The 27,860-nt window shown below is 38.4% G+C and overlaps 1 protein-coding gene and 1 pseudogene across 1 annotated transcript in view; both read right to left on the reverse strand.

Annotated features, from left to right (window-relative positions):
* NPEPPS (aminopeptidase puromycin sensitive) overlaps positions 1–27,860 on the reverse strand; it is an 82,367-nt gene that overhangs the window by 46,039 nt on the left and 8,468 nt on the right. The window lies entirely within an intron of this gene.
* Positions 1,558–1,842, reverse strand: LOC115282619 (annotated as a pseudogene).

A 27,860-nucleotide genomic window follows, 5' to 3' on the forward strand; every position in this document is an offset into this window, starting at 1 on the left:
ATTAGAAAAAAGGGTAGTAATCATATATCTGAATTCCTAAAAAGTCTCTAGTATTATGGGACACGCTTCCATTAACTTTTTCCTTCTTTTTTTGGGGGGGGGAGAAATCTTAAGAGCCTAATGTGTGTGGGACTCGATCCCATGACCCTGGGATCATGGTATGAGCCAAAATCAAGAGTAGTTTTCTTACACACACACACACACACACACACACACACACACACACACAGTAAGATGCTTAACTGACTGAATCACCCAGGTGCCCTTATGTGGGTCAAATTTTTATAGGAAGCCTATTTATCAAATAAATCTAATGAATATGTATTCCAATTCTGAGTTTTCCAGCTATCCTTTATTGGTAAAGAGGCACTCATGCATATAGGTCTTTACGATTTGGACTAGCTATAATTAAAGAAAAAAACCATTACTATTCCTTAGAAAACACAGAAGATGAGGTGGCTCATCTTGTTTGTACATTGGTCAGTCTTTCCAGAAGGGTAACAGCTCTCGGTGTGCAAAATGTTCTAACTATAATTTAAAGACGGCAAGCATTCTTCATCACTGTACCATTAAGGCACACCCAAATTTCAGAACCTCTCCCAATGTGTTCTTCCAGACTATAGTTTTCTGTTTAACATTTGTACAAACAAGCTATTTGGCCCAGTTTATTTCTTTTAAAACTTTTAAATGTTTATTTCTTTATTTTTGAGAGAGAGAGAGAGAGAGAGAGAGAGAGAAAGAGCGAGCGAGCAAGCAGGGGAGGGATAGAGGGATAGGGAGAGAGAATCCCAAGCAGGCTCTGCACACAGCATGGAGCCCAGCGCAGGGCTCAAACCTTTGAACTGTGAGATCATGACCTGAGCCGAAATTAAGAGCCAAACGCTTAAGGGTCTAAGCTACCCAGGAATCCCTAGTCCAGTATAGTTCTTTTAAATTACCCCCCTCACTTCCACAAAGAATACCAGGGTCCTCCGGAAACAAATGCTTCAGCTTGCACGGCCCCTTCCTACATCTGCCTAACTTACTGGAATTACGGCCTCTCTGCTGGCCTTCTGTACTCTGTGACTCTGAATGTTAACTGTGGTTCTCTTCTGCCATAACAGGTCTCAAGAGAGATGTAACATCTTCTTTTGTTGTTGTTGTTATAGCACAGGTTATATATTTCAAGTGGAAACTAATGAGTATCACTTGCCTTTGACTGAGAGCTTCCTTTCCAGTACTTCAAGGTCTACAAGATGTATCTAAAAAATTTTCTGCCATGAAGGCCCCTGAGTTACTCGGTCAGTTAAGCAACTGACTCTTGATTTTGGCTCGGGTTATGATCTCACTGTCTAAGACTGGCCCGACATTGGGTGCCACGCTGAGCATGGGGCTTGCTGAAGATTCTCTTCTCCTTCTCTTTCTGCCCCTCTCCCCACTACCCCCCCCCAAGAGGGGAGGGGAGGGGAGGGGAGGGAAGGGAAGGGAAGGGAAGGGAAGGGAAGGAAAGAAAAAAATTAACTACTGTGCAAAAATTGGAACAGGGAGGGGGAGGGGGGCTGTGGTTTTTCTGTTAGATTAATTGTTGTAACACTGTCCTTCCAGCAGCTGAGTTTCGTTTTCTTTAGACCATCATTAGGCGTTGAAGCTCTCACAGGACTTTGATGCTACATGAATTCTGCCATTTTGCTAGCACAGATATTCTCTTGGGTCCACTACCCCATTAGAACTCTTAACTCCATCCATATTAATTTTTATTACAAATCTTACAAATGAGGGTACTCCTGGGTATTTATATTCACATTCAATTTTTAGGCTATATATTTGATTTCTAGAAATTGTCCAAGCCCGTGGTGGCTGCATTCTTATGTTGCTAATACTAATTCTTTCCTATTTTAAGTAGGCTTCAGGCCCAGTGCAGACCGCAATATGGGGCTTGAACTCACGACCTGAGTGAGATCTGAGTCAGACACTTTACTGATCGGGCCATCCAGGCACCCCTAATATCTTTTCTTTAATAAGCACATACCTCTATGAGGGAGCCTACTGTTATTATTAAAGCCAATTTGTATTACCAGTGGATAACAGAATTGGTGATTATAAGGTAACTCCTGCTTTACTTAATAAAATCTAGATGAGTTTTTCAGAAGTGAAAATTTGCTAAATATGTCACACATGCTAACAATTCTATAATATCTCAACTGAACCTTCTATTCAACCAGTACTATTCTACATATATAATAGATATATGATCCAGTAATCACACTACTGGATATTTACCCAAAAAGTACAAAAACACTAACTCAAAGGGATACATGCACCCCTATGTTTATCACAGCATTATTTACAATAGCCAAATTATGGAAGTAGCCCAAGTGTCCATCAATAGATAAATGGATAAAGTTGTGAAATATATACATACAACAGAATATTATTGAGCTATAAAAAAAAATGAAATCTTGCCATTTGCAACAGAATGGATGGTGCTTACCTTCCTACACTGTTGGTGGGACTGTAAACTGGTGCAGCCACTCTGGAAAACAGTGTGGAGGTTCCTCAAAAAGTTAACAATAGAACTCCCCTATGACCCAGCAGTAGCACTGCTGGGGATTTACCCAAGGCATACAGAAGTGCTGATCCATAGGAGCACATGTATCCCAATGTTCATAGCAGCACTTTCGACAACAGCCAAATCATGGAAAGAGCTTAAATGTCCATCAACTAATGAATAGATCAAGAAGATGTGGTTTATATATACAATAGAGTATTACATGGCAATGAGAAAGAATGAAATCTGGCCATTTGTAGCAACGTATATGGACCTCAAGGGTGTTATGCTAAGTGAAGTCAGTCAGGCAGAGAAGGACAGATACCATATGTTTTCACTCATAAGTGGAACAGGAGAAACTTAACAGAGGACCATGGGGGAGGGAAAGGGGGAAATATAGTTGGAGAGAGGGAGGGAGGCAAACCATGAGAGACTCTTGAATACTAAGAACAAACTAAGGGCTGATGGGAAGGGGGAGAGGAGAAGGGAGGTGATGGGCATGGAGGTGGGCACTTGGGATGAGCACTGGATATTATACGGAAACCAACTTGACAATAAACTAAAAAAAAAGAATGGATGGTGCTAGAGGGTATAATGCTAAGCGAAATAAGGCAGTCACAGAAGGACAAATATAATGATTTCACTCATGTGGAATTTAAGAAACAAAACAAATGAGCAAAGGAAAAAAAAGAGAGAGAAACCAAGAAACTGACTCTTAACTACAGAGAACAAACCAGAAAATAAACCAGAGGGGAGGTGGGTGGGGGGATGGGTGAAGTAGGTGATGGGAGATTAAAGAGTATGCGTATCATGATGAACACGGAGTAATGTATAGAACTGCTGAATCACTATATTGTACCCCTAAACTTAACATAATACTGTACGTTAACTATACTGGAATTAAACAAAATTGAATTTTAAGAATTAAATTAAAAATAAAATCTATTTTAAAGTAGTACTAACCTCACAGAAGGGTGACCGAAATCTTAATCAGCAGATACAAGTATCAATACTATTACATGAACTACCAAATGGAGCACTACAAAGCAGTGGGGAAAGGATAATGTTCTAGTAAGCAGTACTGAGGCAGAATTCCCTTTGGGGGTTAAAAATCAAGCTGGACCTGGACTCATACTATACCCTAAGAAGTAGATTATGTAAATCAAAACAAAGCTTTTCAAAGATAATATGGATGGGGGCACCTGGATGGCTCAGTCCACTGACGGTCCAACTTCGGTTTTGGCTCAGGTCATGATCTCAGTTTGTGCAACTGAGCCTCATGAGGCTCTGGGCTGACACCACAGAGCCTGCTTAGAATTCTCTCTCTCCCCTGTCTCTCTCCTTCCACTGCATATGCTCATGCTCTTGTTCTCTCAAAAAATACATAAGTAAACTTAAAAAAAAAAAAAGATAATAGGGGCATCAAGTTGACTCAGTCAGTTAAGCATCTGACTCTTGATTTCAGATGAGGTCATGATCTCACTTTGTGGGTTTGAGCCCTGCATCCAGCTCTGCATTGTCAGTGCAGGCAGAGCCTGTGCCTGGGATTCTCTCTCTCCCTCTCTCTATACCTACCCTGCTCACTTGCACTCTTTCAAAATAAATACATATTTAGAAAATAATAATATGGATGATATCTTCATGATGTTGGAATCAAAAAAGTTTAAAAAAAAAAAAAAACATAAAAAGCAATAGTCACAAAGAAAAAAATAAAGGATGCCTGACTGGCTCAGTCACTAGAGCATGCGACTCTTGATCTCAGGGTTGCGAGCCTCACATTGGGTATACAGATCTAAAAATAAAATCATAAAAAACTTTTTTAAAAAGTAAAAAATGGTAAGTTTGACCCATGAGAAGTAAGAATTTCTATATTAAGAGACACCATTAAAAAAATTAAGATGCAGGGGTGTTTGGGTGGTTCAGTCAGTTAAGTGTATGACTCTCTTTTATTTTTAAGCTGAGCCACCCAGGCGCCCAAAGTATATGACTCTTAATTTTGGTTCAGCTTACGATTGCACAATCGTGAGTTCAAACCCGGGGGCACTTGTTCTAACAAGAATCAGGTGTTGTATGTAAATATTCAATCACTAAATTCTACACCTAAAACTAACATTATACTGTATGTTAACTAACTGGAATTTAAATAAAAATTTAAAAAAATAAAAATAAATTAATGGTCTCTTTGGAACTTAGAATATCATTTCTTCCAAGCCACAGCTATATGTAACCTAACTGGGCAACCTAATCTGCATAACTCTAGATAACCCACATATGCCTACAAGTTCAATACTAAATAAAACACGATTAGGTTTTGTTTTGTTTATTCAGATGGCAACCTATCTACCATAGTGTTTCTGTGGTTTTAAAAAGCAGTTCATGGTGCAATGAAAAAGAATTCAAAGTTCAACAGAGGTTTCCAGCAGCCACCTGCTACTTGCAACATACCTTGTTTTTTTTTTCATAAAAACCCAAAAGGTTTTCCACTGGGAAAAACCCACACCACTGTGGAGGAATTACAGGGGAACCTACAGAGAACATGGAACCAAGAGCTCAGAGAGTTTGACGGGAGCATTGTTGCCAAAGAAATAATAGCCTAGAGCTGACTTCTTAAGGGTGACAATGGAAGGAGGAAGACAGTGGAATAAAATAGCCAATGTACTAAAAGAAAATAACTGCCAATCTAGAATTTTGCAGCAAGGAAAAATAATCTTAAAAAATGAATGCTACGGAGGTGGTGGGTGGCACCTGGGTGGCTCAGTCAGTGCAGCATCCAACTCTTTGATTTCAACTCAGGTCATGATCCCAGGGTTGGGGATCAAGCCCTGTGTCAGGCTCACACTGAGCATGGAGTCTGTTTGGGATTCTCTCTCTCTCCCTCTACCTTAGTCCTCTGCTCAAGATCTCTCTCTCTCAAATTGAAACAAACAAACCGAACCAAAGCAAAACAAAACAAAAAATAAAAAATTCTTTTCAAAGCAAAAAAAAAAAAAAATGTTATGGGGCATCTGGCTGGTTTAGTTGGTAGAGCACACAACTCTTGGGGTCATGAGTTTGAGCCCTATATTGGGAATAGATTTTACTTAAATTTTTATTTATTTATTTAATTTTTCAAGGTAGGGGAGGGGAGAAAGAGAGAGAAAGAGGATCCCAAACAGATTCCTCACTGTCCATGCAGAGCCCAAAGTGGAAGTGGAGTTCAAACCCATGAACCATGAGATCATGACCTGAGCCAAAACCAAGCGGGACGCTTAACTAACTGGGCCACCCAGGTACACCATGTATTTAAAATTTTGTTTTTAAAAAGTGAATGTTACAACACTAGTAATATACATCTGTCAAAACTCATTGAAATGCAAGATGAACACTAAAAATTAATTCATATTATTGTATGTGAATTATACTTCAATAAAGTACAAATTTTTTTTTTAATTTTTTAATGTTTTATTTATTTTTGATAGAGAGAGAGACAGAGCATGAGAAGGAGAGGGGCAGTTAAGAGAAGGAGACACAGAACTGGAAGCAGGCTCCAGGCTCTGAGCTAGCTGTTAGCACAGAGCCTGACGCGGGGCTAGAACCCACGAACGTGAGATCTGACCTGAGCCGAAGTCGGAGGCTTAACCAACTGAGCCACCCAGGTGCCCCTACAAATTTTTTTTTTTTAATGTTTTACTTATTTGAAAGAGAGAGAGCAAGCAGAAAGAGAGAGAATCCCAAGCAGGGTCCATCCTGCCAGCACAGATTTCAACTCAGGGCTCGAGCCCAGGAACCATGAGATCATGTCCTGAGCCATGATCAAGAGTTGGAGGCTTAACCAACAGAGCCAACCAGGCTCTCTGATGAGGAGTTGCTTCGTATGGCTAAGCAAAGAAAGTGGTTTCTTGAGATGGAATCAACTCTTGGTGAAGATACTTTAAAGACTGTTGAAATGACAATTTGGAATATTACATAAGCTTCACTGATAAAGCAACAATAGGATTTGAGAGAACTGATTCCAATTTTGAAAGAAGTTCTACTGTGGGTAAAATGCTATCAAACAGTATCACATGCTACAAAGAAAGCATTCAAGAAAGGAAGAGTCAACCAATGCAGCAAACTCCATTGCTGTCTTATTTTAAGAAAATGCTACAAGGGGCATCTGGATGGCTAGCTCAGTCTAAGCACTGGACTCTTGGTTTTGGCTCAGGTCATGATCTCATAGTTGTGAGATTGAGCTCCATGGAGTCTGCTTGGGATTTTCTCTATCTCCCCCATTTCTCTGTCCCTCCCCAGCTCATATTTTCTCCCTCTCTCTCTCTCTTTCTCCCCCCTCCCCGCCGCTCTCTTTCCCCCTTCCTCTCCGTCTCAAAAATAAACGTTAAATAAATAAAAAAGAAAATGCCACAGCCACCTCAACCTTTAGCAGCTGCCATCCTCATCAGTCAGAACGATCAACATCAAAGCAAGACCTTCCATCAGTAAAAAAAATTGCATAAAAGCTCTGATAATGACTACCATTTTTTAGCAATAAAGTATTTTTAAATTAAGGTATATCCATTGTTTGTTTGTTTTAACACATAATGCTACTGCACACTTAACAGGCTACAGTATAGTATAAACATAACTATATGTTTTATATGTACTGGGAAACTATATGCACTTGATTCACTTTATCATGACTATTTACTTTATTGCAGGGACCTGGAACCAAACAAGCCTACACCGTCTCCCAGATATGCCAACATGTGTTTCCTGACCATAATACAATTACTATAAAAGCTCCAGGTACATCTAAATATTCCATGAATCAGAAATCAGAAAGTATTTTGAACTGAATGATAAAGACACTACATATCAAAAAATGTGGATATGGATCAATGGTTGCCTGGAGATGAGAGAGAAGGGGAATAATGGCTCTCAAAGGGGCATGAGGAAGAACTGTACGGGCGATGGATACGTTCATTATCTTGGTTGTATTCACTGGTCAACAAGTATCAAATTATACATTTTATTTATTTATTTTAAGAGAGAGAGCGAGCAAGCACGAGTGAGTTAACAGGGAAGGGGCAGAGGGAAAGAGAAAATCTTAAGCAGGCTCCACACTAAGCACAGAGCCCAACCTTGGCGGGGGGGGGGGGGGGGGGGGCGCCTTGATCTCAGAACTGTGAGATCATGACCAGAGCAGAAATGAAGAGTCAGACACTCAACCAACTGACCCACCAAGGTGCCCCCAAATTATACATTTTAATATACATGGTTTATTACATGTCAAACATTACACAAACCCTTACAAAGCTACATTTAAATAAAGGAAGAAAAAAGAGGAGGAGGCAGGAGGCAATGCAGTGGCCAGAGTCACTGCCTGAAGAACCTTCCCCAAAACAAACTAAAAAAAGTGTGTGAGACACCTAAAAGTGGTATATTTTTAGAAGGAAAATTTTTGGCCTTAAATGAAAGTACTATAAAAGCAATTAATAAGCCAAGCAACCATCTCAAAAAGTTTTTTTTTTTAACTGTAAAACAAACTTGAAGAAAGCAAAAGGAAATAATAAAGAGAAGTTAACGAAACAGAAAATAAACATGCAATCGAGGACTTAAAATCTAAAGCTAGCTGGGTGGCTCAATCAGTTGAGAATTTGGACTTTGGCTCAGATCATGATCTCACGGTTTCTGAGTTCAGGTCTCTGCTCTCAGCACATAGCCCACTTTGGATCCCCTGTCTCCCTCTCTCTCTCTGCCCCTCCCCAGCTTGTTCATTCATATTCTCTCTCTCTCTCTCTCTCTCTCTCACACACACACACACACACACACACACACACACACACAAATATAAATACACAAAAGTTGGTTCTTAGTCTAATAAAATTGACAAAGACTTGGGGATAGAAGAAGGAAAAAAAGGCACAAGGAAATAAAACACAGTTGACCCTTAACAACATAGGTTTGAATTGAACAGGTTCACTTCTATATGGATTTTTAAAATAAATACAGTACTGTAATGTATTTTCTCTCCCTTATGGTTTTCTTTATTTGCAATTTTTAAAACTGCATTTTAATTCCAGTACAGTTAACATACACGGTTACAGAAGTTTCAAGTGTTTCAGGCGTACAGTATAATGATTCAGCGATTCTACACATTTCTCAGTGCTCAGCAAGAGAAGTGTAGTTCTCATCCCCGTCACCTGTTTCACCCATCACCCCCTACAGCCTCCCCTCTGGTAACCATCAATTTGTTCTCTGCAGTTGAGGCTGTTTCTTGGGGCACCTGGGTGGCTCAGTCTGACTTCAGCTCAGGTCTTGATCTCATGGTTTGTGAGTTCGAGCCCTGTACTGGGTGAGGATGACCCCCACTCCAGGTGAGCACAAGCTCAGCTTCAGGTGAGCCCCGCTTCTTTCTCTCTTTCTGCCCCTTGCTCACTTGCCCGTCTTTCTCTCTCAATAAAAAGAGTCTGTTTCTTAATTTTTTCCCCTTTGTTCAGATTACTTAAATTCCACAAAAGAATAAAATCATATGGTATCTTTCTCTGACTTATTTCTCTTAGCATAATACTCTCCAGCTCCATCCATGTTGTTGTAAACAGCAAGATTTCATCTTGTATGGCTGAGTAATATTCCACTGTGTGCGCATGTGCCTGAGTGTGAGCGCACCTGTACCCACACACCCCCACACACATCTTTTTTATCCATTCATCTGTTGATGGATACTTGGGTTGCTTCCACAATTTGACTATTATAAATAATGCTGCAATGAACATAGGGGTACATATATCCTTTCAAATTAGTGTTTTCATATTCTTTAGGCAAATATCCACTAGTGGAATTACCAGATCATATGATAATTCTATTTTTAATTTTTTCAGGAAACTCTATACTGTTTTACACAGTGGCTGACCCAACTGCATTCCCACCTATGGTTTTCTTAACATTTTCTTTTCTCTAGCTTACTTTATTGTAGGAATACAGTATATAATAAGTATAACATACAAAATATGTGTGAATCAACTTTTTATGTTATCGGTGAGTCTTCCACAGTATGCTACTAGTACTAGAGTTTTGGAGAAGTCAAATTATATGCAGAGTTTCAACTGCACAGGGGTTGGTGCCCCTAAATCCTGCAATGTTCAAGGATCGACTACTTCTAAATAAGTACAGTAAATTTATAGTCATTAGTTATGTAAAAAGTATATATATAAAGAAATAAAATATTTTGTTATACGAGATTTGGTAGCTAAGATCCTTTGTAATGCTAATATGTTGAAACAATTTACAGTAGAGTTTTCCAGTGTTTTGTGGGAGCTCCAAATATGAATTACAGGTCTGCCAAGATGCTGACTTCCTTGGCCCTTGGGTCAGCCAGACAGTGCTTGGACAATGAGATACTTCGGTCCCCCTCCTTGTGTGAGCCTCTTCTTTCCAGTGTACCAAGAAAACATTATCATTTTCTATGAAAGTCCTAGGGGGAAAGAAGTTAAGAAGTGCTGATTTGGAGAATAACTCTTCCAACTTTGCCTTTAAGAGCATACATATTATCAAAAAGACAAAGATAGTAAACAGGTGGTGGCAGAATGTAGAGGAAAGAGAACTCTTGTATAATGCCAGTTGAAACGTAATTGGTACAGCCATTATGGAAAAGTTATGAAGGTTCTTCAAAAATCAAAAATAGGGGTGGCCTGGGTGGCTCAGCTGATTAAGCGGCTGGTTTTTAGTTTGGGCTCAGGTCATGACCTCACAGTTCATGAGATAGAGTCCTGCACTGGACTCTACGCTGAGCCTGCTTGGGATTCTCTCTCCTGTGCCTTTCCCCTGCTCATGTGCACATGCATGCTCTGTCTCTCAAAGTAAATAAATTTTTAAAACTTTAAAAAAAAATTAAAAATAGAGCTATCTTACAATCTAGCAATCCCATGTCTAGATATATACACAAAGGAAATGAAATTACTATCTCCCTCATTCACTGCAGCATTAGTCACAATAGTCAAGACATAGAAAACAACCTAAATATCTGCCTCTAGATGAATGGATAAAGACAAGGGTGTGTGTGTGCAGACATGTGTGTATGTACACAATGGAATATTATTCAGCCCTAAAAAAGGAACTTCTGCTATTTGTGACAACATGAATGAAACTGGAGGACATTATGCTAAGTGAAATAGGCCAGAAACAGACAAGTACTGAGCAATTATTACTTGTATATGGAATTTAAAATAATCATACACACAGAAGCAGAGAGTTGAATGTGGTTACCAAGAGCTCAGGGGATGGGGAAAGGGGGAAACATTCATTAAAAGGTACAGAGTTTCAGCTACGCAAGATGAATACTTCTGGAGATCTAAAACAGCAGTGTGACTACACTTAACAATACTGTATTGCATAGCTGAAACTTGCTAAGAAGGCAAATCTTAAATGTTCTCACCACACACACACACACACACACACACAAAAAGAAAAGAAAAAGAAGAAAATTAACTGTGTGAGGTGACAGATACCCTAATTAGCTGGTGATGATTATTTCATGATATATATGTATCATAAAACATCAAACTGTGTATCTTAACTATATGTATAATTTTTATTTGCTAATTATACCTCACTAAAACTGGTGGGGGGGACCCAGCATAATACAATCTTATATTATAGAATCCATTTATCTTTTCCATTTAATCTAAAAAGTACATAATTTACAATTTTTATGCTCTTCATTGTCTTAATATTTAAAACACTGAAAGTGCCTGAGTGGCTCAGTCAGTTAAGCAAGCATCTGATTCCTGATTTCAGACCAGGTCATGATCTCATGGTTCGTGGGTTCGAGCCCCACACCTATGTGGTCTGCACAGAGCCTGCCTGGAATTATCTCCCTCTCTGCCTTTCCCCCCACTCACAGTCACATTTAAAATAAATAAACTTAAAAAATAATAAAACACTATACAAAATCATCTTTTTTAACTTTAGAGACAGAATCTTTTTTTTAAATGTTTATTTTTGAGAGAGCGCGCACACAACCAGGAGATGTGCAGAGAGAGGGGGACAGAGGATACGAAACAGGCTCTGCGCTGACCATAGAGAGCCCGATGTGGGGCTCAAACTCAGACCACAAGGTCATGACATGAGCCAAAGTCAGACACTCAACCAACTGAGCCACCTAGACGCCCAGAGAGTCTTAAGCAAGTTCCACACTCAGTGCAGACTCCCATGCAGTGCTTGATCTTATGACTCTGGGATCATGACCTGAGCAGAGATCAAGAGTCAGACACTCAATCAAATGAGCCACCCAGGTGCCCCAGTACAAAATCTTTACAATTAGTAAATTGACTATATACATCAAAGGGAATAAAATACAAATTAATGACAAAATAATCCCAAATATAATTGATTGTTACTCATAAAAGTCAATGGTAAGTATATGAGAAAGTCAGAACTAACAAATGACAGACTTACTCCATCTCTTTAGATTTTACTTCATTATACTAAATAAATATTTACATACTCTATATCAGATACTATCAAAGACCACAGGAGAAAAAGAAGGAATTGTGACTCTTGGTCCTTAAAAACTTGGAATCTAATAAGAGGTATGGACACAAACAAGTAATTACAATATGGTGTGGATGAATTAATAACAAGCAATAGACTGTGATGATTAGCAAATGGACCCTAGAAGCCAAATTACCTGGATTTGCTTCAGTTACCAGTCTTATGACCTATAGTATATTACATGACCTCTCTCTGTACCAAAGGTTATCGTCTATATGAATATGTAATGAATTCTGCATTATTTTTATCATTACCACTAAACATTACCATTATTATGAAAAATGATACATGTGACTGGGCCCCTACCTGTTCTAAAGGTTAGGGAATCTAACCTAACTTAGGAAGCCAATGTATCTTCTATTATCAAATCATAAGCATCCAAATTCTTAAAAACAACAGTCACTAAAAAGCAATCCATATCACGTTAAAGCTGTTTAAATAATGTTTAAAACCTACTAAATACAAATAAGGTAAAATTTAAAACTATGATACACTGATATACTTTATATTTGTACATAACCTTATGGAACCTTGACTACTCATCAGAGTTTTCCATTACCATTCAAAACCAACTAAAATGAAAGTGAAAGAATTTAAGTGTGCACAATTCCAAATGTCATGTTTCTCATTTCTGACTTGTACTAAAAAGGAATAAAAGGGTTGACCAACAGTATCATTTGTCCCTCCTTTTAAAAGAAAATTATTTAGTCTCTACACCCAACATGGGGTTTGAAGTCACAATCCTGAGTCACGTGCTCTTTCAACTGAGCTGGCACCCCCAATTTGTTCCTTCTAATGCAAGGATATTTTCAATCTGACACCAGGTTGAATTAATCATACTTAACAGATTACTCATTAAAAATTTTTTTTAATGTTTTTTATTTTTTTTGAGAGACAGAGAGAAACAGCGCGAGCAGGGGAGGGTCAGAGAGAGAGAGGGAGATATGGAATCCAAGACAGGCTCCAGGCTCTGAGCTGTCAGCACAGAGCCTGTTGCGGGGCTTGAACCCACAAACCGTGAGATCATGACCTGAGCCGAAGCCGGACGCTTAACCGACTGAGCCACCCAGGAGCCCCAGATTACTCATTTTAAAATACATATATTTTGTATAGAAAGCAGAACATAATTTCACAGACAAACTTAGATATCCCAATAAGATCAGGAATTAGAAATTTAAGTGCTTGCTTCGGCAGCACATATACTAAAAATAGGAATTAGAAATTTAAGATTTTATCTTGGGGAGCCTGGGTGGCTCAGTCAGTTAAGCACCCGACTTCAGCGCAGGTCATGATCTCATAGTTCATGAGTTTGAGTCCAGCGTTGGACTCTGTGCTGACAATTCAGAGCCTCGAGCCTGCTTTGATTTTTTTTTTTTAAGGTTTTTAATCATGACCTGAGCCGAAGCCGGATGCCTAACCGACTGAGCCACCCAGGCGCCCCTGGAGCCTGCTTTGGATTCTGTGTCTCCCTCTCTCTCTGACCCTCTCCTATTCACACACACACTCTCTCTCTCAAAAATAAACATTGAAAAAAATGAGGTCCCTTGGGGGCTCAGTTGGGGTCCAACTTTAGCTCACATCATGATTTCATGATTCGTGAGTTCGAGCTCCGAGCTGAGCTCTGTACTGACAGCTCAGAGCCTGGAGCCTGCTTCAGATTCTACGTCTCCCTCTCTGTCCCTCCCCCACTTACACTCTGTCTCTCTCTGAAAAATAAACATTAAGAAATATTTTTAATTAAAAAAAATTTAAGAAATTTAAGATTTTATCTTACTGTATCAAAAATAAGAGTACTATGTTGTTGTTTTTTTTAATTTTTATTTATTTTTGACAGAGAGAGAGAGAGAGAGAAAATGAACAAGCAGGGGAGGGGCAGAGAGAGCGGGAGACACAGAATCCAAAGCAGGCTCCAGGCTCTGAGCAGTCAGCACAGAGCCTGATGAGGGGCTTGAACTCACAAACTACGAGATCATGACTTAAGCCAAAGTCAGACACTTAACTGGCTGACCACCCAGGTGCCCCAAACAGTCCTATACTCTTGATGGGCATGTAAAATGACACAACTTTTTAGGAAGGATATTTGATAATCATAGCTACAACAGATAATTTGATATGTGTTAAAAATTTTTAAAGTACTTTTATTTTTAATACAATTTATAGCTATACTCTCACTGGTACACAAAAGATGTCCTTTGCACTACTGTTTACAGCAGCCAAAAAAAGGGAGGGATAATGTGCATTAAGAAATGGCTTTGGGTGGGGGGGCTCCTGGCTGGCTCAGGTGGGAGAGCACATGACTCTTATCTCTGTCTTGAGTTCGAGATGCATATGGGTGTAGAGCCTACTTTATAAGAGAAAAGAAAGAAATGATTTGTAAAATGATGCATTTATACTAAATCTTTATGAGACAGATCTATGTATATTGCCCTAAAATATGAATACCACCTTAGGTTAAAAAAGCAAGTTCTAAAACACTGTGTATCACAATCTCACTTCTGTAATTAAAGGGAAAAATTTGCATGTTTAAAATAATTCATATGACATTATTAACTGCTTACTTCTGAGGCTAGAGGGGTAGGTGGTACAATGAAGGGAGGGGAAAAAAGGACTTTTCATTTTATATTATTTTTTTAATGTTTATTTATTTTGAGCCAGAGAGAAAGCAAGCACAGAGGAGAGGCACAGGGAGGGAGAGAATCCCAAGCAGGCTCCGTGCCGTCAGCACAGAGCTCAGCATGGGGTTCAATCCCATGAACCATGACATCATGACCTGAGCTGAAATCAAGAGTTGGATGCTTAGCCAACTGAGACACTCAGGCGCCCCAGACGTTTTATTTTATATTCTATGTTGTTTGATTTTATGACAACAAACATGTACTTCCTTTGTAATTAGAAAAATAAGCAAAATAACAAATTAAATACCATGTAATAAAGATAACCTATAACTTTTGTAATTGCTCACATTTTAAAAATTATTCCGATGTTTACAAAAGTATTTTAAACTTTAATAACAATCTGCAGATCATTAAACCATCATCTTAATACTTGCTGATGATCATGTGTATCTGGGTTAAGGCCAATAATTGTAACTACAAGTAGTTGAATGAGGGGTGCCCAGGTGGCTTAGTCATTTAAGTGTCCAACTCTTGATTTTGGCTCAGATCATGATCTCGTGGTATGAGATCAAGCCCTGCATAAAGCTCTGTGCTTTCAGCACAGAGCCTGCATGGGATTCGCACCACCCCCCCCCGCACTCATGCTCTCTCACACAAAGAAATAAAACATTTAAAATATATATTTTACAAACACAAATAGCTGAATGAAATACTGTCTTCTACTACAGATCTCATAATCGTCTCACTTTTTATTTTTAAGTAAGCTCTTAGCCCAACATGAGGCTTGAACTCATGACCCCAAGATCAAGAGTCACATGCTTTATTGACTGAGCCAGCCAGACCCCAGTTATGTTTCACATTTTTAAATGCTGCATCTAGACATCTGCTTCTGACTATGACAGCTTAAGTGGTGACAGAACAATTATAAAAATCAAATTAAAAAACTTTTAAGTGTTTGAATGGGAATTACACAAAGAATAGCTCTATATTTGCAGGTTCTTTATCTCCTTGCTGCATTTTCTGACTTCTAAGCAGAACACAGAGGCCAATGAAGAAAGCAGAGCCATAAAGCTTGCAGAAGTCTTGCTGGGCTGAAGACACAAAAACTGGAATTCAGAACTACCAAAGCAGCCAGGATTCAAATGGCTAATATCCCAGAAAAATGGAATAACAGATTGTCTAACATTCTTCATTCAATTTGCCCTCAAGACATTTGGTGACTCCTAGATTTCAGCAGTTTTATGATGGGAGGGAACTAAATACTGAATTTCAGGGCCCAAAAGAGAAGGGAAAACTTTAGTAAATACCCCTGACCAGGCTACAAACCAGGATTAAGAGCAGTTTAGGAAAAACAAACAACAGATTCAACTGTATCAAGATGATCTCACTTAGTAGAAGACCTACAGCTTTCCCCCTAAGGTCAGGAATCAAACAGGATGGCTGCTTTTGCTACTTCTATTCCACATAGTACTAAAGGTTCTAGACAGAGTAATTAGGCAAGAAAGAGAAATAAAAAGCATTCAAATTATTAAAAAAAAAAAAGCAAATGTTCTCTGTTCAGAGAAAAATGACCTTATATATAGAAGCCCTCAAGGTTCCACAAAAAGCTGTTAGAATAAGCAAGTTCAGCAAAATTGTAGGACACAAAATCAACATACAGAAGTCAGCTGCATTTCTACACACTAACAATGAACAATTTAAAAAAGAAATTAATAAAACCATTCTATGTGCAATAGCATCAAAAATAATATAACATACTCAGGACAAACTTAACCAAGTTAGTGAAAGACTCATACACTCAAAACTAAAAAATGTTGATAAAAGAAGTTAAAGACGATAATATCAACAAATGGAAAGACATCACTTGTTTATGATGTTCATAATATCCATGGTGCGCCTGACTGGCTCAGTCAGTAGGATCTATGACTCTTGATCTCAGGGTTGTGAGTTCAAGCCCCACCTTGAGTGTAGAGATTACTTAAAATTTTTTTTAAAACTTAGGGGTACCTGGGTCGCTCAGTCAGTTAAGTATCCAACTTCAGCTCAGGTCATGATCTCAGTTTGTGAGTTTGAGTCCAATGTCAGTCTCTCTGATGTCAGCACAGAGCCTGCTTCAGATCTTCCGTCCCCCTCTTTCCCACCCCCCCTCAAAAATAAACAAACACTTAAAAATTTTTTTTAAACTTAAAAAACAATGTTCATAATACCCAAGGCAATCTATAGATTCAGTACAATCCCTCTTAAAAGCTCAACAATGTCTTTTACAGAAATGTAAAAACCCATCCAAAAAATCATATAGAATCTCAAAAGGACCTTTAAAGCCAAAACAATCTTGAAAAAAGAACAAGGTTAGAAGTTTCACATTTCCTGATTACAAAGGTCTAGTACCCCTCCCAAAAAAAAGATGTGGCACTGGCATAAAGACAGACATATAGACCAATGGAATACAATCAAGAGCCCAGAAATAAACTCTTACATACATGGTCAAATGATTTTCAACAAGGGTGCTAATAAGATTATTCAATGGGGAAAGGGTAATCTTTAAAAAAGAAATCATGCTGGAGGGCACATGCACCCCAATATTTATAGCAGCACCTTGACAACAGCCAAAGTATGGAAAGAGCCCAAATGTCCATCGACGGATGAATGGATAAAGAATATGTGGTATATATGTATATACAATGGAGTATTACTCGACAATCAAAAAGAATGAAATCTTGCCATTCATTTGCAACTACATGGATGGAACTAGAGGGTATTATGCTAAGAGAAATTAGTTGGTCAGAGAAAGACAAATATCATATGACTTTACTCATGTGAGGAATTTAAGATATAAAACAAACGAACATAAGGGAAGGGAAGCAAAAATAATATAAAAACAAGGAAGGGGACAAAACATAAAAGACTCTTAAATACAGAGAAGAAACTGAGGGTTGCTGGAGGGGCTATGGGGAGGGATGGGCTAAATGGGTAAGGGGTATTAAGGAGGACACCTGATGGGACGAGCACTGGGTATTATACATACGGGATGAATCACTGGAAATGACTCCTGAAATCATTATTGCACTATATGCTAACTACCTTGGATGTTAATTAAAAAAAAGAAAAAAGAAAGAAAAAGAAATACTGCTGGGAAACCTGGATATCTATAAGCAAAAGAATAAAGTTGGACTTTTTTTAATGCTTACTTCTTATTTATTTATTTATTTAGAAAGAGAGAGAGAGAGAGAGCATGTAAGCAGAGGAAGGACAGAGAGAGGGAGAGAGAAAACCCCAAACAGGTTCCACACTGATAGCTGAGAGCCCAATGTGGGGCTTCATCCCACAAACTGAGATCATGACCTGGGCTGAAATTAAGAGTTGATATTCAACTGATCGAGCCACCCAGATGCCCCTTAAGTTGGATTTGTTGAATCACCATACTGTATACCTAAAACTAATGTAACACTTAAGGGTTTCCTCTGCCTTTTTTTGGGAATCTCTACACCAAATGTGGGACTCAAACTCACAAGATCAAGAGTCACATGCTCTTTGGACTGAGCCACCCAGACACCCCTATAACACTATACATTAACTATACTGGATTAAAATACAAAACTTAAAAAATGAGCGCAGGGCGCCTGGGTGGCTCAATCAGTTAAGAGTTTGACTCTTGATTTCATCTGAGGTCATAATCTCATGATTAGTGGAACTGAGCCCAAGTCAGGATCCAAGCTGAGTGTGGAAACTGCATGAGATTCTCTCTCTCTCCTACTCTCTCTGCCCCTCTTCCATTTGCACTCTTTTCTCTCTCTCTTTCTCTCTCAAAAATAAAATAAAAAATGAGCTCAAATGTATCTAACACCTGAATGTGAGAATTCACACTACAAAACTCTTAGAAGAAAATGCAGGGACACCTGGATGGCTCAGTCAGTTAAGTGTCCGACTTTGGCTCAGGTCACAATCTTACAGTTCATGATGAGTTCAAGCCCATACTGGGCTCACTGCTGTCAGCCTGTCAGTGCAGAGCCCACTTCAGATCCTCTATACCCCTTGCTCTGCCCTCCTCCTCTGTTTGTGCTCTCCCTCCCAAAAAATAAATATTTTTTTTAAATGCAAAAGTTTCAGGACATTGGATCTGGCAATGACTCCTTGGATATGATGCCAAAAGCAAGCAGCAAAAGAAAACAACTTTTGCTGGACAACTTGAACCTCATAAAAATTAAAAACTGCTATACATCAAAACAATCAACAGAGTAAAAGGCAATGTACAGAATGGAAGAAAATGTCTGCATAATATGTCTGATAAGGGGTTAATATCCAGAATATATTAAGTACTCCTAAACTCAACAAAAAGCAAAATAAAAAAAAATTTTTTAATGGGCAAAAGACTCAGTTCTCGTAAGATATACAAATGGCCGATAAGCCCATGAAAAGAGGTTTAATACCATTCATCATTAGAAAAATACAAATCAAAACCACAGTGAAGGTACCACTTCATACCTATTAAGATGGCTATTATCTGATGAATGGATCAAGAAGATGTGGTTTATCTACACAATGGAGTACTACACGGCAATGAGAAAGAATGAAATCTGGCCATTTGTAGCAAAGTGGATGGACCTCGAGGGTGTCGTGCTGAGTGAAATGAGTCAGGCAGAGAAGGACAGATACCATATGTTTCATTCATAAGTGGAACAGGAGAAACTTAACAGAGGACCATGGGGGAGGGGAAGGGGGAAATATAGTTGGAGAGAGGGAGGGAGGCAAATCATGAGAGACTCTTGAATACTGAGAACAAACTGAGGGCTGAAGGGGGAGGGGGAAGGGGGGTGACGGGCATGGAGGAGGGCAATTGTGGGGATGAGCAGTGGATGTTTTATGGAAACCGACTTGACAATAAATTATAAAATAAAATAAATTAAAATAAATTAAATTTTTAAAAAGATGGCTATTAACAAAAAAAATAACAAGCAATAGCTAAGATTTTGGAGAAATTGGAATCCTTCAGTACAACTGATGGGAATGTAAAATGGTGCAGCTGTCACAGAAAACAGTATAGTGACCTGGGTCACTTCAGTGGGTCAGTCTGTTAAGTGTCTGACTTTGGCTCGGGTCATGATCTCATAGTTATGAGTTCGAGCCCCTGGTCAGGCAGGCTCTCTGCTGTTGGCACAGACTTTGCTTCGGATCCTCTGTCCCCTTCTCTCTCCCTGCTCCTCTCCCCACTTGCAAATGTGCGCACACATGCGCGTGCTTTCTCTCAAAATAAATAAACTTAAAAAAAAATTTGTTAAAAAAAAAAAAGAGGGTCACCTGGGTGGCTTAGTTGGTTAAATATCAGACTTTGCCTCGGGTCATGATCTCACAGTTGGCGAGTTTGAGCCCTACATCAGGCTCTCCATGGTCAGCGTGGAGCCAGCTTTAAGTCCTCTGTCCCCCTCTTGCTCTGCTCTGCCCCTCCCCTGCTTGCACTTGCTCTTTCTCTCTCCCCAGTCTCTCAAAAATAAACATTAAAAAAAAAACACAGCATAGTGATTCCTCAAAAAATTAAACATAAAATTACCATATGATCCAGCCACTCCATTTTGTGTATATATCTGAATTGAAACAGAGTCTCAAAGAGGTATCTGTACACCCATGTTCATGGCAGCATTATTCACAATAGTTAAAAGGTAGAAGCAATCCAAGTGTCACTGACATATAAACAAATAAATAAAATGTAGTACATACATGGAATGGGTATGATTCAGCCTTAAAATAGAAATTGTGAAATATGCTACAACATGGATGAATCTTGAGGACATTATGCTAAATGAAACAATTATAAAATGGCAAATACTGTATGATTCCACTCATATGAGATGCCTACAGTTGTCAAATTCATAGAGACAAATAGCAGAACAGTGGTTGCCAGGTGCAGAGGGATGGGAAAATTTATTTTTGAGAGAGAGAGAAAGTGCATGCACATGAGCAGAAGAGGGGCAGGGATGGGGAGGGGGAAGACAGAGGATTGGAAGCGTGCTCCGTGCTGACAGCAGACAGCCTGATGTGGGGCTCGAATTCAAGAATGGTGAGATCTTTCTGAGCCAAAGTCACATGCTTACCTGACTGAGCCCCCCAGGTACCCCAAGAATTAGTTATTTTTAATAGGTATGGAGTTTTTGTTTTGCAAGATAAAAAGAGTTCTGGAGATGAAGGGTAATGATGGCTGCTCAATAATGTGAATGTACGATTATAAATGGTTAAGATGGTTAATTTTACGTTATTTGCAGTTTACCACAATTAAAAAAAAATTGATCTGGCTGTATTGTCTGCTCTCCCCCCTAAAAAAGCAGAAAATTAAATCTTCTCTAGAATGAGCTAAGATTAAAGAGGAACTCCTACAATCTGAGAGAAATTAAGAAAGATTTGAGTAAGTGGGAAAACATATTCTTTATGAATGAGAAGGTTCAATATTGCTCTCCCCAACAGAGTTAATCCCGATTAACAATATCCAGTTTTTCTAAGACTTGACAGATTCTAAAATTTGTTTGAAAATTAAAGTCTTAAAAAAGAGTGAGGAGAAATAGACTTTCTCAGACAAACAAAAATTAGGGGAACTGGTGCAGTAGACATAGTTTGCAAGATATGTTAAAAGAAGTTCTTTAGAGGCTCCTGGGTGGCTCACTAGGTTAAGCGCTGGACTCCTGATCATGATCTCATGTCATGATCTCAGTTTGTGAGCTGGAGCCCAGAGTCAGGAAGCCTGCTGGGGATTCTCTCTCTCCTCGTTCTCTGCCCTTCCACTGCGCATGCACCCACTCTCTTTCTCTCTTTCTTAAAATAATAAACATTAATAAACATTAAAAAAAGTTCTTTAGAGAAAAGGAAAATTACATAGGTCAGAAAGCTGGATCTACATAAAGAAAGAGCATTAAAGGATGAATAAATGAAGGTAAAATAAAAATGTTTTTGTTATTTTTTTTCTTTATTTTTTTTAAACGTTTTTTTTAAATGTTTTATTTATTTTTGATACAGAGAGAGACAGAGCATGAGAGGGGAGGGGCAGAGAGAGAAGGAGACACAGAACAGGAAGCAGGCTCCAGGCTCTGAGCTAGCTGTCAGCACAGAGCCTGACGCGGGGCTTGAACCCACAAATGTGAGATCTGACCTGAGCCGAAGTCGGACACTTAACCAACTGAGCCACCCAGGCGCCCCTGTTTTTGTTATTTTTAAGTGATCTAAATGATAATTTGTTCACATATTAATAGTAACAATGTATTCGATTAGGTTGGCGTGTGTGTGTGTGTGTGTGTGTGTGTGTGTGTGTGAGAGTGCATGCATGTTGTGCATAAGGGAAATGAATGACAGTGATGATACAAGGCATGGCAGGAAGGAATTGGGAATATTTTGTTATTTTTTGTTTGTTTGTTTTATTTGTTTTTGATACAGAGAGAGACAGAGCATGAGAGGGGCAGAGAGAGAAGGAGACACAGAACCGAAAGCAGGCTCCAGGCTCTGAGCTAGCTGTCAGCACAGAGCCTGACACGGGGCTCGAACCCACGAACGTGAGATTGGACCTGAGCCGAAGTCGGAGGCTCAACTGACTGAGCCACCCAGGCGCCCCATATTTTGTTATTATAAGGTACCTGTACTACTTGGGATGCAGTATGGTGTTATCTGAGAGTGAATGGATTAGTTATAAATGTATGTTGCAAACTCAAGGGCAACCATTTAAAAATATATACAGATTAAAAGTAAAGGGATGGAAAAAGATATACTGACACTAATCAAAACAAAGTGCAAGTAGCTGTATTAATTTCAGGCAGTGCTGACTTCAAAGCAAAAAAAAAGAGGAATATTACATAATGAGAGAGGGCCACTACTCCAAGACGACATAACAACCCCTAACGTGTATGTGTCTGACAACAAAGCATCAAAATACATGAGGCAAAAACTGACAGAGTGGCAAGGAGAAACAGATGAATCTACCATTAGAGAGGGAGACTTTAACATCCTTCTATCAGAAATACAGAACTCAGCAGCAGAAAATCTGTAAGGATACAGTTGAACTCAACAGCACCATCAATCAACTGGATATAATTGAGGTCTATAGACTATTTTATCAACCAGAATGTGTTACACATTTTACTCAAGCTTATTTGGAACATTCACCAAGACAAACCATATTCTGGGTCATAAAATACATTTTTAATTAATCAAAAAGAATACAAATCAGGCCGCCTGGGTGGCTCAGTCAGTTAAGCATCCGACTTTGTCTCAGGTCACGATCTCATGGTTTATGGGTCCAAGCCCCACATCAGGCTTTGTGCTGATACCTCAGAGCCTGAAGCTTGCTTTGGATTCTGTGTCTCCCTCTCTCTCTGCTCCTCCCCTGCTCACGCAGTCTCTCTCTCAAAAATAAATAAATGCTTTTTAAAAATTAAAAATAAATACTGAAAGAATAGAAATCATAAAATGTCTGCTTTCTGACCATGAAGGAATTAAACTAGAAATCAGTAACAGAAAAATAGCTGGAAAAATCCCCAAATACTTGGAAATTAAATAATTATACTTCTAAAATTTTTAAATAACACACAGGTCAAAGAAGAAACCTCAAGAGAAATCTTTAAATATTTTTTAACTACTTGACAATGAAAATACAACATATCAAAGTTTGTAGGATTCAGTGAAGGCAGTGATTAGAGGGAAATTTATAGTACTGAAAACATGTATTAGAAAAAAAGATCTAATTTCAGTTATCTAGGGGTGCCTAGCTATCTCAGTCAGTAGAGACTGCAACTCTTGATCTTGCCCCACGTTGGGTGTAGAGCTTACTTACTTGTTTATAAATAAATAAATAAAATCATCTAAGTTTCTACCTTAGGAAACTAGAAAAAGAACAAATTAAATCCAAAATAAGCAGACAAAAAGAATAAACATTTGTGCAGAAATCAATGAAATTTAAAATAGAAAATCAGGGAGCACCTAGGTCACTCAGTTGAGCGCCCAACTCATGATTTTGGCTCAGGTCATGATCTCACGGTTTATGGGATTGAGCCCTATCAGCATGGAGCCTGCTTAGGATTCTCTTTCCCTCTCCTGGGATTCTCTCTTTCCCTCTCTCTCTCTGCCCCTGCCCCACTTGCGCATGCTCGCTCGCTCTCTCTCTCTCTCTCTCTCTCTCTCTCATAAACTTTAAAAATATAATAAAATAAAATAAGAAAATCAGGAGAGAAAAATCAACAACAAAGAAACCCAAAGCTGATTCTTTGAAAAAATAAAATCAACAAATTGATAAGCCTCTAGCCAAGTTAAGGGAAAAAGTGAGAAGACACAAATTAAAATCAGAACTGAAAGACGGAACATCACGACAGACCCCATGGACATTAAAAATACAGGAATATTATAAACAACTCTCTGCCCACAAATTTAAAAACCTCTATGGAATGGACCAATTCCTTGAAACACATAATCTACTAAAACTCACACGAAGAAACAGATAATCTGAATAGCTATATTATCTGTTAAAGAATTCAATCAATAATAATCTTCCAAAACAGAAAGCACAGGCCCAGATAGGTTCACTTGTGAATTCTACCAAACATTTGAGTAAGAAATTATGTGCATTCTCTACAATCTCTTCCAGAAGACAGAAACAGAAGGAATACTTCCTAACTTATTTTATGAAGTCAATGCTACCATAATATCAAAAGACATATAAGAAAACTATATAGACCAATAATCTCTCATGAACATAAATGCAAAAATCCTCAGCAAAATATTAGCAAATCAAATCCAGCAAAATATTAAAATATAAAAAGATGGTCACCTGGGTGGCTCAGTTGGTTAAGCATCTAACTTCAGCTTAGATCATGATCTCACAGTTTGTGAGTTTGAGCCCCATGTTGGGTTCTATATTGACAGCTCAGAGCCTGGACCCCACTTCAGATTCTGTCTCTCTCTCTGTCCCTCCCCCACTCATGTTCTGTCTTCTCTCTCTCTCAAAAATATATAAATATTTAAAAAATGAAAAAGAAAAAAAATAGAGTCATGCACCATGACCAAGTGGGATTTATCTTAGAATGCAAGGCTGTTTCAACATTCAAAAATCAATTAATGTACTTCCTCATAACAGCCTAAAGAAGAAAAATCACACAATCATCAGATGTACAAAAAGCACTGGATAAAATCCAAAGCCCATTCATGACAAAAACTCTCAGCAAAGTTGGAACAGATGAGTTTCTTCAACTTGAAATTCCAAGCTTTCCAGCTAAGATGAGGAAAAAAGATATCCCTTCTCATCATTGCTTTTCAATGTTGTGCTGAAAATCCCAACTAACGCAGTAAGGCAAAAAAGGAACAAAAGGTATATATATTGGGATGGTAGAAATAAAACTGTCCTTGTTCATAGATGACATGGTCATGTAGAATATTCAAAAGAATTAGCAAAAAACTGGAACTAATAAGCAATTATAGTAAGGTTGCAGGAGACAAGATCAATATACATAAGTCAATCACGTTTCTATATACCAGTAACAAATAAGTGGTATTTGAAATTTAAAACACATTATCATTTATAGTATCATATTCACAAATGAAACAGGTATAAATCTAACAAAATATACAGAAGATCCAATTAAAAAAAACCCCACAAAACTCTAATAAAAGATACCAAAGAACTAAGTAAATGGAGAGATATTCCATGTTCATGGGTAAGAAGGCTCCATGTTGTCAAGATGTCAGTTCTTCCCAACTTGATCTATACATTCAATCCCAATCCCAATCAAAATCCCAGCAAATTATTTTGTGGATACTGAAGTTTATATGGAAAGCCAAACAACCCAGAATACCCATCACAGTACTGAGGAGCAAAGTCAGAGGACTGACACTACCCAACTTCAAATCCTACCATAAAGTCTACAGTAATCAAGATAGTGTGGTTTTGGAAAAACAAAAGACAAGTAGATCAATGGAACAGCACAGAGAACCTAGAAATAGAACCACATAAATACAGTCACCTGATTTTTGACACAGGGGAAAGAGTAATTCAAGGGAGCTATCTTTTCAAAATATGGTGCTGTAACAAAAGGACATCCACATGCAAAAGCAATTAATCTACACATAGACCTTACATCTTTCACAAAAATTAACTCAAAATGGATTATAAACCTAAATGAAAATGCAAAACTACAAACCCCCTGGAAGATAACACTGGAGAAAAACTAGCTGATCTTGAGTATCATGATGGCTTATTTTTTTTAATTAAAAGAAAATGTTTGTTTATTTTTGAAGGAGAGACAGTGTGAGTGGGGGAGGGGCAGAGCCAAAGTCAGATGCTTAACTGACTGAGCCACGCAGGTGCCCCAATGATGATTTTTCAGATAAAACACCCAAGATATAATCCATGAAAAAGAAATGATAACCTGGACTTAATTAAAATCTAAAAATTCTGCTCTGAGAAAGACAATGTCAAGAGAATAAGAAGACAAGCCACAGACTGGAGAAAATATCTGCAAAAGACACAGCTGATAAAGGGCTATTATCCAAAACGTACAAAGAATTCTTAAAACTCAACAATAAGAAAAAGAACAATCTAGTTAATATTGTGACCTGAACCAACATCTCACAGAAGATGATACACAGATGACAAGAAAGCATACGAAAGGGTTTCAACATCATGTGAATAGGGACCTGCAAACTAAAACAGTAATGACATACTCCTATATACCTACTAAAAAGGCGAAACTCCAAAACACTGACAGCAACAAATGCTTGGGAGCAGGCAGCGCCACAGGAATTCTCAGGCATTCAGTGCTCATGGGAATGCAAAATGATACAGTTACTTTGGAAGACAATTTGGCAGTTTCTTACAAAACTAAACATTGTTTTGTTTTCTAAATAATCTCCACACTCAACATGGGGCTCAAACTCACAACTTGGCGAATAAGAGTCAGATGCTCTACCAACTGAGCCAGCCAGGGACCCCAAAATGCACTCTTATGATAGGACCCAGCAACCAGGCTCCTTAGTATGTATCAAAAGGAGCTGAAAACTTACATCCTCCCAAAAACCTGCATGTGGATATTTAGAGCACCTTTTCTCATAACTGTCAAAGCTTGGAAGTAACCAAGAGTCCTTCAATAGCTAAATGGATAAATAAGCTTGGTATACACAGTCAATGGAACATTATTATCCAGAGCTAAAAAGAAATGAACTCTCAAGCAATGATGAAAAGACCTGGAAGAAACTTAAGTGCATTATTACAAAGTGAAAGAAGCCAAACTGAAACTGTTCTATGACTCCAACTAAATGACATTCTAGAAAAGACTATGGAGACAATAAAAAGATTAGTGGTTGCCAGGGGTTAGGAAGGAAGATAGTATATAAACAGGCAGAGCTCAGAGGATTGTCAGTGAAACAGCTGTGTATGATAGGGTAATGGTGAATACATTTGTTAAAACCCATAGAAAGTATAACACCAAGAGTGTAAACTATGGACTCTGAGTGTTAATGAGGTGCTAATGTAGGTTAATTTACTGTAACCCTTCTGGTTCAGGATGTTGATACTGAGGGGAAAAGAGATGGGTGGGATAAGGAATATATGGGAAATCTCTGTACTTTTTACTTGAAACTACTCTAAAAAATGAAGTTCACTAGTACAAAAAATAAAATCAGAGGCGCCTGGGTGGCGCAGTCAGTTAAGTGTCCAACTCTTGATCCTGGCTCAAGTAGTGATCTCACAGTTTGTGAGTTCAAGCCCCACATCAGGCACTGTGCTGATAGTGCAGAGCTGGCTTGGGACCGTCTCTCCTCTCTCCCCTCCCCACTTGAGTGTGCAGTGTGCACACTCGTTCTCTCTCAAAATAAACAAAGTTTTAAGAATGAATGAATGAAAGAAATCACCATTTAATTCCGAAAACAGGTGTCCTGAAAGTTACTAAAGACCTAGGAAAATATCTGGCTCCTCAATAAAGCCTGGAATGGTGGTTAGGTTATGCATTAATATACCCATTCTTCAGAAGAATAAAAGCACATAATAGATTTTTATGTTCAAAATCCCCAAATCAATATACTCAGTAAATAAACCAGAGACAAAATAAAAATAAGAGCTCAGAAATAAGACCATTTTAGTGCCCCAAAAAAGCTACCTAAGAAGAGGTATTATGCTAGATTCTGAATCTTTTAAAAGTATATGCCACTGGAACATATACAGCAAACTAAAACAGTTTGCTGAATAGATTCAATAG

Source organism: Suricata suricatta, chromosome 17, assembly GCF_006229205.1.
Source record: "Suricata suricatta isolate VVHF042 chromosome 17, meerkat_22Aug2017_6uvM2_HiC, whole genome shotgun sequence".
Taxonomy (NCBI): Eukaryota; Metazoa; Chordata; class Mammalia; order Carnivora; family Herpestidae; genus Suricata; species Suricata suricatta.